This window comes from Antechinus flavipes, chromosome 6, assembly GCF_016432865.1.
Source record: "Antechinus flavipes isolate AdamAnt ecotype Samford, QLD, Australia chromosome 6, AdamAnt_v2, whole genome shotgun sequence".
Taxonomy (NCBI): Eukaryota; Metazoa; Chordata; class Mammalia; order Dasyuromorphia; family Dasyuridae; genus Antechinus; species Antechinus flavipes.
This window is the reverse complement of record NC_067403.1, coordinates 135,773,926-135,786,906: the sequence shown is the minus strand read 5'-3', so window position 1 is coordinate 135,786,906 and position 12,981 is coordinate 135,773,926. Positions and strand designations below refer to the sequence as shown.

General features: G+C 37.3%; 1 protein-coding gene across 2 annotated transcripts in view; it reads left to right on the top strand.

Moving 5' to 3' along the window:
- The first annotated feature begins 104 nt into the window (after window positions 1-104).
- SGMS2 (sphingomyelin synthase 2) overlaps window positions 105-12,981 on the top strand; it is a 106,020-nt gene continuing 93,143 nt past the window's right edge. Inside the window, exon 1 of one of the 2 annotated variants that reach the window (XM_051966582.1) lies at window positions 105-194. The gene's annotated coding sequence lies outside the window, so the exon portion shown is untranslated. Of the gene's footprint in view, window positions 195-832; window positions 952-12,981 lie in introns of those variants that run through there. The other variant, XM_051966585.1, reaches the window with a different exon arrangement.

The following is a 12,981-nucleotide window of genomic DNA, read 5'->3' as shown; positions in this document are numbered from 1 at the left end:
GCCGGTCCCTGCAGCTGCGCGGTCCCCGGGACACTGACCCAGAAAAAGGCCAAACCCCACCTTCTCGGCGGCACCCGAGCGCCGGGAAGAAGGGGCGGGTCAGGTGGACACTTCTTGAGAAGTCTCACCGGTTTTTCAGGCTCAGCCCAGAGCCGGAATAGATACAGCGGCCACGGCTTCAGCGGCAGCAGCGGGTGAGTCAGGGTTTGGAAACGGAGCGGGCGGGGGGAGAGCAGGAGAATGAATGATGTCAGGCGCGGCGGAGTGCAGGGCTCGGGCATCAGCAGCGGGGCGCTGGGCGCACCGCGCAGGGCGCTGGGCAGGCGACGTTTAGAGAGGAGAGCAAGGGCGCTGGAGGCTGGCTCCAAAGGGAGGACAAGACCGGAGCAGCTGCTAGGGAATCTTCCAGGAGCAGCCCTAACCTAGCCCAGCCCAGCCCAGCCCAGCCCAACCCAGCTTTCTATCTCTCATTCCTCCTCACTCCGGAGCCGCCCTCAGCCTGCCCGCCCGCGCGCGTGCGGCTGCCGCATTACCCAGGTGCCGCGGACTGGAGAAGGGCGCGTCTCACGCCTCCAGCGGCTGAGGGCGGGCTGGCCCCGGTACCTCTAGCCACGGTCACGGTCACAGTCGCGGGGCCGAAACGCCGAGCACCTAGGGTAGATCCCAGGGGCTTGGGGCGGGGGGTGGGGGGGTGAGGGTGGGGGGCAGGCGCGGGAAGAAACTTTCTAGCGGCTTCTTCCCCCTTGCGTCTGCGGTCGCCGAGATCCGGGGGAGTGTTGGTGTCTGGGTGCTGAGGGAGCAGCTGCAAAGCGCCCGGAGGTGGAAACGAGAGGCTCTGTCTGGGCGACTGCGGCTGCTGCAGCTGCTGCACTTCGAGCTCCCCTTCGTGGCTGCTCCTCCGAGAAGCAAGTGCCTTCAGCCGGGATCCAGTGGGGCTACCGTTAATAGAGGGTAAGAAGAGGCGCCAGGAGAGGCGGGTGGGAGGTAGCCGGGGGGAGGAGGGGGAAGTATCAGCTGAAGTTTGCCTTCTGAGGAAGGGGAAAACGGAAGGCAAGAGCTGATGATGGGTTGGTGAATATTCCTCTCCCTTGCCCTTGGCATTCCGATTTTTCATGGAAGATGGGAAGTGTCCTGGGCTTTTTATTTTTATCATGTTATTAATTACAGAATGGATTACAGTTCATTTATTCGGAATCATTTTAGGAAAATTGTGAGAATGTTTATTCCCATTTTACTGAAAAAAAGCCACAGCTTTCCCAAGGCCAACTGAGAGGTTACTGGCAGAAATTAGATTTTGAAAGGAAGTACCTTGACTGTTTCCCTCTTCTTCTTCCTCTCCCTCTTTTTCTTCCTTTCCCTTTCTTTTCCTTCCCTCTCCCATCTTTTTAGAGGCACTGATTATAGACTAATAGCACAGCTCTAGAAGTGCCAGCCCCAAAACCTCAGGCTTCGGCATTCCCGAGTCGGATGTTTATTAGATAAAGGGAATAATTGCCTTTTTACCTTCAAGTTTTGGGGAATGTAGCTGTGGACTTGTGCCAGCTTCCATAGGAGCTCTCTGTGTCCCTCAAGGGCTATTAGGAAATAATAGGCTTTTGAGAAGCCGCAGTTAACTGCTTAAAATAATCCAACTATTGTATTGCACCTGTTAGCTGTATCCTGTGATTTTTTTTTTTTTTCCGTTTTAAGAGTCTAGCTCAATGATTCAGTCTCATTTCTTTGCTGCAGAGGCTGCCTCTCATAGTGGGACTGGAAAATTATTATAACAGGTTCATTATTGCACCTTTAAAAAGTTCAGATCAGGTCAGGAATTGTTTCTTTTCTAAAACTCTGTGTTGTCCTCATAGACCCAGGTTTCCCTTTTCCTATTACAACTGTTGATGGAACTGAACATGTAAGAATCCCTGTGTTAAAATATATCTCTAGATGTTTCCTCAAATGTTTAAAGTGAGTGGTTAAAAGAAATGTATATAAATGGTGCTCTTCAACTCCCACTTCCACAGGCATTTTTTCCTAATATGAAGTGCTAAAAGTATTCCTATTCCCTTAGTTTGCTGATACTGTGTTGTTTTTTTCCCCTCCACTGTGGTGATATTGAAGTGTTAATGCTTTAACAATATCTTACTCTAGCACATATCCAGTACTCTAAAGGGAGGGGTTTTTTTGTTTGTTTTTTTGTATTTTTTCAACAATCATCAAACATTTACTCATACCACTCCTACAATTTAAAAGTTCAGACTTTTAGTGAAAAGCTTGTGGAAAACCTAAACAAACCCAAGTTTTAATGTAATGGGAGAAGATAAAGTGAACACAATTTGGATTACTTTAAGTATTGGAGCTGGAAGATACTTTAGAGATCATTTAGTCTCATCTTTCATTTTAGAGGTGAGGAAACTGATGCCCAAAGGCTATTAAATGAAAGCTCAACTTGAAACCAAATCCTAACTCTAAACCTAGCACTTTCTCTCTCTTCCCCTTCCTTGGTGAAACCAATTTAAAATGTAATTGATTGGCCAATATGACAAAAAAAAAGGAGAAAGTAATAAATATTGGAAAGGATGTTGGTACATAGTTGGTGGAATTGTGAACTGATTGAACCTTTCTAGAGAGCAATTTGAAACTATGCCCAAAGAGCAGCCAAATTATGTATACTCTTTGACCCAGAAATACCACCATTACATCTGTATCTCGAAGAGATCACAAAGAAGGTAAATAAACCTATATGTACAAAAATATTGATAGCAGCCTTTTTAGTGATTGCAAAACACTGGAAATTGAAAGAAGGCTCCTCAATTGGGGAAAGGCTGAACAAACCGTGGCATGTGAATACTATTGTCGAAAACAAAATGTTAAACGGATTTCAGAAAAACCTAAAAGACTTGTTTAAGCTGATGCAAAATGAAATGAACAGAATCAGAAAAACATTGTACATTGTGTGATGATCATCTATGATTGGTTCAACTCTTCTTAGCGACACAATAAACCCAGACAAGTGCAAAGGACTCAGGAAGGAAAATGCTGTCCATAATCAGATAACTCTGAATGCAGATTAAAGCATTTTTTTAACTTACTTTTTTCTTATGGATTTTTTTCCTTTTGATCTGTTTCTTTCACAACTATAACTAATATGAAAATATATTTTATGAGATAGCACACATATAAATAGTATGAAACTGCCTTCCATTTTTGAAAGATGGGAGGGGAGAGGAGGGAGAAAAATTTGAAACTCAAAATCTTGTAAAATTGAGTGCTAAAAGTTTTCTTGACATGTATCTGGGAAAAAAATACTACTTACAAAAAAAAAGTGATAATATAATAAATAAAATTAATATTATTATAGATTATTGTGTTTATTTTAATTAATTAATATAATAATAAAATAAATTAAAACTTAGTAAAATATATCACTAAGTCAATATATGGGCTTATAGGGATCCTAATGTATGGATTTGTGCCTTTCCATTTGAGTTTGATACCACTATCCTAAGCAGGCTCATAGTAGCAGAAAAGATCGTCACTTGTATTGGTAAAGGAAGTCTTCTCATCTGGCAGTTCCTCTACACTAATCAAATCACAAGTCTGGCCTCCATCCTTGTCTCTTATCTCACCATCATGTGCAATTTTGATCAATGCTTCAGGGTCTAGGTAATGATTTTTTAAATTTCATTTTCTTTTTTTAAAGTGCATGGTTTTTAAGAGTAGAAATCTGCCTCAATTGTATAAGGAAATTTATCCAGTGAAAACTTATTGTTTGTAATTTTTGTCATTTGTCAAAAACTGTGGAACACAAGCTCTAGAAATGCTTAATTCTAATAAATAGTCTTCCATTGACCTGATTTGTTGAAATATAAAAATATTGCAAGAACTTTTAATCAATCAAATATAATTCAAATTCAGTTGCAGGCTTTGTTGTTAAACATTAAGGGTACAAAGATAATCCCTGTCTTCAAGGAACTTATTGTCTCTCGTTTTAGGGAATCAGACAACAATTACATATATGGACAATATAGAAAATAAAACCAATTTATGTTTTGAATCATTACCAGGAAACTTTTAAACAGTTTACAGTAATCTGTTTAAAGGAAAGTTTTTGGTAAATAGAATACAGTAAAAAAGAAAATATAAGGTCACAGGTTTAAAAATTGAAACACAAAAATCATTTTTTACCTTTCATCTAATGAATATATTTTGAGCATACACTATAATGAAGACACTGTGCTAGGTATACTAAAGGATACAGAAATGAATAAGATATTTTCTTTGTCATTTGTTAACAAACTTACAGTCTAGTATGAAAGTGAAAAATAGAGATGGATAATCATTTGGAATGGAGTGTGAGAAGTCCAAAGTTTAATGAAGTTCATAGGAGAGAAGTATTCCTTTTGACTAAGGGAATTAATGAAGTCTTTGTGAAAGAGAGTTTTGTGAAAGATAGGAAAGAATTGGATTGTAGGTTAAGGGAGATAAGGAAAGAAAGGCATTTCAGGTGGGAGGAACAGAATGAACAAAACCATGGAGGTTGGAAGTTGGGAACATAGGATGATGTATTTGAAGAATGATAAATACTTTGGCATGATCATGGGATCGTAGCATAGAAATGAAGGTTAGAGATCTGGTCCATCAGTTTTCAAATGTGTTGCATTAGGGCCCCTTTATATAGGTAAAATTTATTGAAGACCCCTCTCCAGAGCTTTTGTTTATGTGGGTTATGGCTATAAATATTGACTTCAGTATTATTGTGACAATTGTTTCAATCTCCTTTCAGCCTTAGCCTTGAAAGGGGATCTCTAGATCACAGTTTGAGAACCGCTGATCTAGTAGAATGCTCTTATTAAACTGCGATTTAGAGAGAGAAAGTAAATTGCTGAAAGTGGACCAGGAGAGCATGCATGGATTCTCTGACTCCCAATCCAGTGATGTTTCTATTCTGGGGGTGGCTACAGATGGAAATAGTGGAAGATGAGGCTAAAAATAGAGGTAATGTCAAATTATGCAGAGCCTTGAATACTGGACTTAGAGGATTGGTGTTTATTCAAAAGATCATGGGGATCCAATAAAAACTTTGATCACAAGGAATAGTGCAATAGGAGGAGTACCTCCGTTGGTTTCAATTTGTCAGTAATTAGTCTAGGATTCATTACTCATGTCTCATACCTGGGCAAATGAGCAATTGCCAACAGTTAGCAGTGAATAGATTGTTTGCTACAGCAAAAAACAGTAGGAGTTTTCAAGAGAGACCACAAAAGATGCTGGTTCCTTTTCAGAAATAGTAGGAGTTTTTAAGAGAAGTCACAAAAGATATTGGTTCCATTCCAGAATACTAGCTCTTCCATAGATATTAGTGCACTTACAAGCCCAGAATTGTGCAATATTTGCTTGCTTACTGAAGGAATTCATTACCTTGTTGTACATTAAGGGCGGGTTGGCCTTTCATGAAAGGCTTTGAATAACTGTCAGAAAGAAAATCAAGATTTAAATACAAGAAGGATAAATATGGCTTCAATTTTCAGGCTTGCTGGGATCATGAATGGCAAAGAGTTGTACAAAGGACACATGATTACCCCAAATGGGAACACAGGATATAATTCTGTATTTATATTATTTGTAGAGAAGATTTCTTTCTTTTTTTTTTTTTTTTTTAATCAAAGCTTTTTATTTAACAAAACATGCATGGGTAAGTTTTCAACATTGACACTTGCAAAGTCTTCTGTTCCAAATTGTCCCCTTCTTCCCCTCACCCTTTCCCCTAGATGGCAGGTAGCCCAATACATGTTAAATACGTTAAAATATATGTTAAATCCAATATATGCATACATATTTATACAGTTATATTGTTGCACAAGAAAAATCAGATCAAGTAGGGAAAAAAACTGTGAAAGAAAACAATGTAAGCAAATAATAGAGTAAGAATGCTATGTTGTGGTCCACACTCGACTCCCATGGTCCTCTCTTTGGGTGTGGATGGCTCTCTTGGTCACTGAACAATTGGAATTGGTTTGAATCATCTTATTGTTGAAGAGAGTCCCGTCCATCAAAATTGATCATCATATAGTCTTCTTGTTGCCGTGTATAATGATCTCCTGGTTCTGCTCATTTCACTTAGTTCATGGAAGTCTCTCCAGACCTCTCTGAAATCATTCTGCTGATTATTTTATAGAACAATAATACTCTACAACCTTCATATACCATAATTTATTCAGCCATTCTCCAACTGATGAGCATCCACTCAGTTTCCAGTTCCTTGCCACTATAAAACAGGGCTGCCACAAACATTTTTGCACATGTGGTCCCTTTCCCTCCTTTAAGATCTCTTTGGGATATAAGTCTAATAGAAACATTACTGGATCAAAAGGTGTGCACAGTTTGATAATTTTTTGAGCATTGTTCCAAATTAGTAGACCAGATTTCAGAGAGCTCAAATAAAAGTGGGGGAAGGGTACCTTATTTATGGGGGGAAAAACAGCCTTATTCTTGAGTCATAAAATGTGATAAGAAATGGAGATTAAAAAGAAGTCCTGAGGTCTTGCACAAGCAACTTGAAACATTTTACCAATTTGGGATTCTTTTGGATTTCTTTCTCTGCTAATTTAAAATGTAAATGTTTAAACCGCCAGTGTTGTTCATCTCCTGCCTTGGATTATTTTAGATAATCAAAATATCATTTGTGCTTTAAAGGATCTGTGATCTTAGTGATAGAATGACCACTTTGATGAAAATTGCAACCTATCCAAGCTTTCCCATTCTGTGCAGTTTTAAAATTTCCTTTTTAGAGGCTTTGCTCATCTTGGACACATCATGTGTCAGTGACAAAGTTTGTATAATTCCGTGCAGACTTAAAACTAGCCAAGAAATCCAGAAAGAAAATTTTATATATTGACTTCTCAAAACAAATGCACTTGAATTCAGAATCTACCAAATTTACTAGAAGTCTTGCTTATATTTCATGAGTACTAATGTAGCACTCAAGCAGTTCATCTGTTTCTTATCTTTGATTTTTATGGGTCGTGTATAATCATTTTCTGGTCATACATTTCCTTAATAGAGTTGGCATCATTTCTTATGCATAGATTAACTTCAGACATGTCTTAAAACTTTCTGGTGATCATCATGTGTTTTTCTACTGTTCTTTGGGTCAAAATTCTTTTGAATTTTAAGAGATTGTGGTGTTATCATGTATAATATCTAGCCCAAATAAGAGGGAATAGAATTTTGAATTGAATTTTGGATGTAAGAGGGAAATCTAAAAAAAAAGTATTTTTAGATCATTAGGAACTTAAGAGAGGACTGGCCAAAGTAGATTGACCTTGGACTTCTTCCTGCACAATGAATATATAACAAAGAAATGGCTATTTCCAATAACTGATTATAGGATTATAATTGAGACCAAATAGTTGAGATTTTTTGCCTCTTCTCATCCCAGAATCTTGCACTGTTGCCTTCTCTGCTCACTAGACTCATGGAATGATAATGATGATGACTTTTTTCCTGCATTAATTCATAAAACTATAGTAGAAAATGGAAAAAAGGAAGCTTGGGCCAGGGCCAGGAATAGTTTGTTGTTTTTGATGTAATTGTGTAAAATTACACATAATCTACATTCTTAACTAAAAAAAAAATTGTTTATCTTAGTGTAGAGTAGGTATCATCACTTTTTTTTTTTTAAATCTTTAATGGTTACAATTGTTACCTATTTGGAGCATGGGGGGGGGGTTGTGTAGGTGGGGCAATATATGCATACATCTATATGTAATCATATTTCAAAGGTTTATTATAAAGCTAGTTTTCAGGTGGTTTGGGGGTATCATGCACACCTACATATATAATTGGACACTCAGCTGTCATACCATTTGCCTTTAAAAAGTACTAACATAGGATCTGCTGAAGTCCCAGTAGATACTGAGTTAACATAACAGAAATGCTGCTGTCCTTACAGATTAGCCTTCTGGGAGAAATATTGTACCATGGGCACTACTGTCTCAGAAAATGCTGGGGGACTTCAGGAACTGAGAAGGGTTATGTAACACAAATGCCCACTGTCTTCTGTGATTTGCATTTGCTGAGAGAATTGTTTTTAACTATCTCAGGCATTACTGATTCAGGAGTTGCTCACAAACTTTAATAATTATAGAAGGCATTATTTTATCTCTATAGTGCAGTATACAGATACTATTATTTCTTCAGCAAAAATATTGATTTATTATGACTTTTTAAAAAAGCACCCATTTTTAGTCTTCCTGTTTTTGTTGAGAGAAAAAATAAGATTTAAGTTTAATGGAAGTTATAAGTATCAAATAGGCATGGCATTTATTATTTGGCTTTAAATCATCTTTTTTCACTGTGGCCATGTATGTGTGGTCTTTATATCAATGTGTAACTTAATACTTATAAATTTTATAAATGTTTATTGTACATGTTTTAAATAAAAAATAAAAATATGTGCACATATACATTTTAATATTATAAATTTTTAAAACACATTTATACACTTAACACAAAATTATTATGTAGCCAACTAACTATAAAGAAAGAAGTACTAGAACAAACATTAAAAATTAATAATCCCATTGTGAAAGATTGAAACATACTTTTATTTTGAATACCATTTTCAGGCATTGGATTTCTAAAAAAAAATTTAAAGAGAAAGAAACTGATTTCGGTTTAGGAAAGCTTTGGAAATATCAATTTGAATTTTGTAGTCTGTTAGTTATTTACTCTTTCTGATTCTAGGGGAAAGGCTGGCCAACCTTCCTTTATATGGGAGATATTTAAAGATATCTTTATTCCTTACACTCATAGGAAGCTGTTAATAATTATATTCCTATCTCACAGTTCACATGTAAAATTGACCAAATGAAGAGGCTGGAGAGAGAAAATATTGATATATATATTTTTATATATACTCACACACACACATTGGGAATACAGGGTATTCCCAAATATAAACTTTGTTAACTTAAAATTGCACTAAGTCTTTTGGGACATCTGGTATTTGGATATAAGATATGTTCATGAGCCTCCAACATTTTCATAAGAATGAGCAATAAGCATTTGTTACTTGCCAGATCCTGTGTTTAGAGAATAAGGATGCAAAACCAAGAGTCCCTAACTTCAAGAAGTTTTAAAGCAAGAGTTTTCCAATTACATGTAAAAATAGTTTTCAACATTCACTTTAAAAAAAAAAAATAGCTTTTTATTGACAGAACATATGCATGGGTAATTTTTTCAACATTGTCCCTTGTACTTCTTTTGCAACTTTTCTCTTCTCTCCCTCCACCCCCTCCCCTAGATGGCAGGCAGTCTCATCTCATAAATGTTAAACATGTTAATCTTAAATACAATATATGTGTACAGATCTGTACTGTTTTCTTATTGCACAAGAAAAATCGGATTCAGAAGGTAAAAATAATCTGTGAAGAAAAACAAAAATGCAAGTAGTCCACATTCAGTTCCCAGTTCAACATGAACTCTTAAAAGATTTTGAGTTTCAAATTTTTTCTTCTTCCTCCCTGAGACAGCAAACAATCTGCTATAGGTTATACTCGTACAATTATATTAAACATATTTCTACTTTAGTCCTGTTGTGAAAGAAGCATCAGAACAAAAGGGAAAAACTTCAAGAAAGAAAAAATGAACAAAAAAAGTGGAAATAGTGTGCTTTGATCTGCATTCAGTTCTTTCTTTGGAAGTGAATAGCATTTTCCATCATGATTAACCTGGGATCTTAATATATTTCAAGGGCTCATGAACTTCAGTGAGGGGAAAAATTACACTTTTATTTTCACAAATCTCTACTTGAGCTGTAACTTTCCTTAAGTTATAGATATTGGCAAACATTATTGTGAAGAGGGACTTGATATGGCTTCCTCAAAAAGCCAAAAAAGATTAAAAACTGTTTTAAAGATGAAAATAGCCCCTGCACAAAGTATATTCAGAATAAATGCATAGTAATTTTCTGACCAAGAGGCTCTAGCAGTTAGGGGAATTAAATAGGAGTCATATGAGAAAATCAGGAATTCTAATATGCCAAAGAATGGCAAAAAGATCATTTAGGCTGGACCAATTTGCTGATTAAGGACAATAAAGGAGTGACTGGCCCAAGGTCTAACCTAGTCCCAACAAAGAACTTGTATCCAGAGCTTTTTAACTTGGAAACTTTCAAGTTAAAACATATCTAGCACTGTCTTAGATAGGAAGATAATCTCTGGCTTTGAGATTTGTAATATTTAGAAATTTTTGTGAATCTAGTGGGGAGGGGGAAGATGTTTTCACATAAATATTTTTCTTTCTAGACTGAAAGTCACTTTTTGCTATTTTAGGAACATGGAAATATTCTTTTGTAACTTAATTTACTCATTAACTCATTTGGTAGTTTTAAGCTTGGGTGAGAAATTGAATTTTGTCTTTCTCCATGATGTCAATCTATCAGTAAACATTTATTAACCACCTACTATGTGCCGGGTTCTGTACTAAGCTCTAGGGATCAAAAAAAAAAAAAAATCAAAAAAATTCCCTGCCTTCAAGGAGATAAAACCTCAGAAATCTTTGGATGAGACACAGCTATACCACAAGCCTAGGTAATTCCTTCTACCTACAAAGAAAATTTCTAAGTATGACAATTTCTCAGATGCCCTGGGTAGTGAACATAAATATTCTGGCCATAGGTAGACAAATTTTCCTTCCTGTAAATGAAAAAATTAGATTCTCGTTTATAATTCAGTCTTTGGAGCTTCATTAGTGTATTTCATTTCCTTATGATTAACTATCCCTTAGTAAAGTGATAAAATTTCAGTTTCTGAAATTGCAAAGGTTCTAGATGTTAGTACCTTCCTCTCCGTTCCTATTCCTCACAAAGAGTCAGTCAGAAACAACCAGCTGAGCTTTCCTAATAAAGGTTAAACCTTTTTTGAATCTGTCACATCATCAAGACTGTATAGTATAGCCTTCATCAAATGTCAGAGAGGGGATAAATGGTTTTCTGGGTTTCTGTGCCATGTTGCTCTTCATATGCTCTAAAATTTTTCATTTTCAAAATAAAATTATGTGGGACTCAGGTTCAGTATTTAGACTTGAAAAGGGGGAGAAGAGTACATCTGAAAGAAAGGTTCCATTTCAGTAGGAATAAAAATATAGGCAGGAAGAATGCAAATTTAAAATTAGGCTTATGATTCTATTTGTATGCAGCCTTGGGAGTGACATCTGGATTTAAGGCTCAAAAGAATTGCTTTGGTTCCCAATGGATCATCTGACAGTTAAGGTCTCAGATTCATGCCATAAAGAGAGAATTTCCCATTTAGCCTTTGTAAATTAAGTGGTAAGGTTTGCAAAGTATCTTCTCATTTAGTTGTCACAATTGCCCATCCCATGAGATCTAAGATATTGGCATAATCAATCCTATTTTACAGGTGAGAAAGCTAAGGCACAGAGAGAGGATGTCACACATTTAGGGTCAATATTGGGATTTGAAACCAGATTTCTTTTTCAAGCCTAGCATTTGTTCTACCTCACTACAGTGCTTCTCAGTGTGTACAGGCATAGTGACCTCCTTTAATATTTTACACCTCATTACTTCTTTAAAACAGTATTATAATAATTTAGGATAGTGCTTGACAAAATTTAGAGTGCTTTCACATATGTTAATCTCTCTCTGGCTCAGTTCCCTTGTAATGCCGGAGAAACTGGGGCAAGATAGAGATTAGAGAGTATTTAATAATTTATTTAAAAGGGAGAGATTTACTGGGACCAAATGGATCCATGGTTTGGTCTCAGGACTGAATAAGACTATCGTCTTCAAGAATCCAGCAGACAATGTGAGTTCTCAATGACATATATACCCTGTGGCTCAGACTCAGGGGGTAGAGTGAGGCAGGGGAGGAGTCAGAGTGTTGAGAGTGGGAATGGGATTCTGACAATCCGGTTCTGACAGGGTGAGTGGAGGCATGGGGGATATCTGATCATTGGGATTACAGAATGGGGAGAGGCACCCAACATTCTGATGATGCCTAAGATAGAAGGTCTTTCTCCTTATCTGGATCATCATGATTAGGAAGGAGGGGTGGTTGAGCAGAATAATTATAAACTGAGGCAGAACAATTAGGGAAACTGAGGCAGGATTGGATCAGGATAATTAGGGAAACTGATTCAGGACAATAAAAGAGAACTGTGGCATAACATTTTACACTCTCTTCTGAATATTCAAACTATTGAATTACCTTTCTCTAAAAGGTCTCAGCCCAATAATTTTGACCAGCCCTATGTAAAGCAAATAAACCAAAATAAAACTAGAAAAATGCAACGACTTATGGCACGGACAAGTCGCTCCCTTATAGCCCCAAAGCTGTTAACATAAAAACAGCATTCCTCATTTAGGGAGGCACACAAGCCTCTCTATTGCAGAAATAGCAGGTCCTTTGCAGTTGGAGAGCATCTCAGCCAGAGAATCCAGTTTGAGATGGACAGTTCACTGTGAGTTAGGTCTGTGGTCATTTGTGCATTTAACTCAGCCTCTGCTGAGTAGCAGTGCACAAGACAGTCCTGCTCATCCTAAGAGGGGCACCCCAAGTCTGTCAGGGACTCTAAAAGAGGGAAAAAATGGGGCCTGGAGTAGCTCCACCTGTCCCTTCTCAATAGAACAGGAGCTGCTATTAAGATCCAGATTTCTGATCAAATTATGCAGTTAGACCAAGGCAGGCAACCCTGAACTATTAGAGGCCTGATATCAGAATGCTGAAATACTAATTAAGGAACTGGGGTAATAGGAGTGGAGAAACAGTTTAGAGAGACTGCCAGTCTCAAGACAGGTGATAGATTTCTGGTTGTTTCTAAAAAATAATCCCAAAAAACTGAGTCTGCCAGGGCAATTCCAACAGAGTAAGGGATTTCAAAGTTAAAACATAACCAGCAAATCATAGTCCAGTAAATTTAAGCAAAAAGTAAAAAATGAAAAGGACTGTTTGAATAATTTCCCACCTCAATCTGAATTAA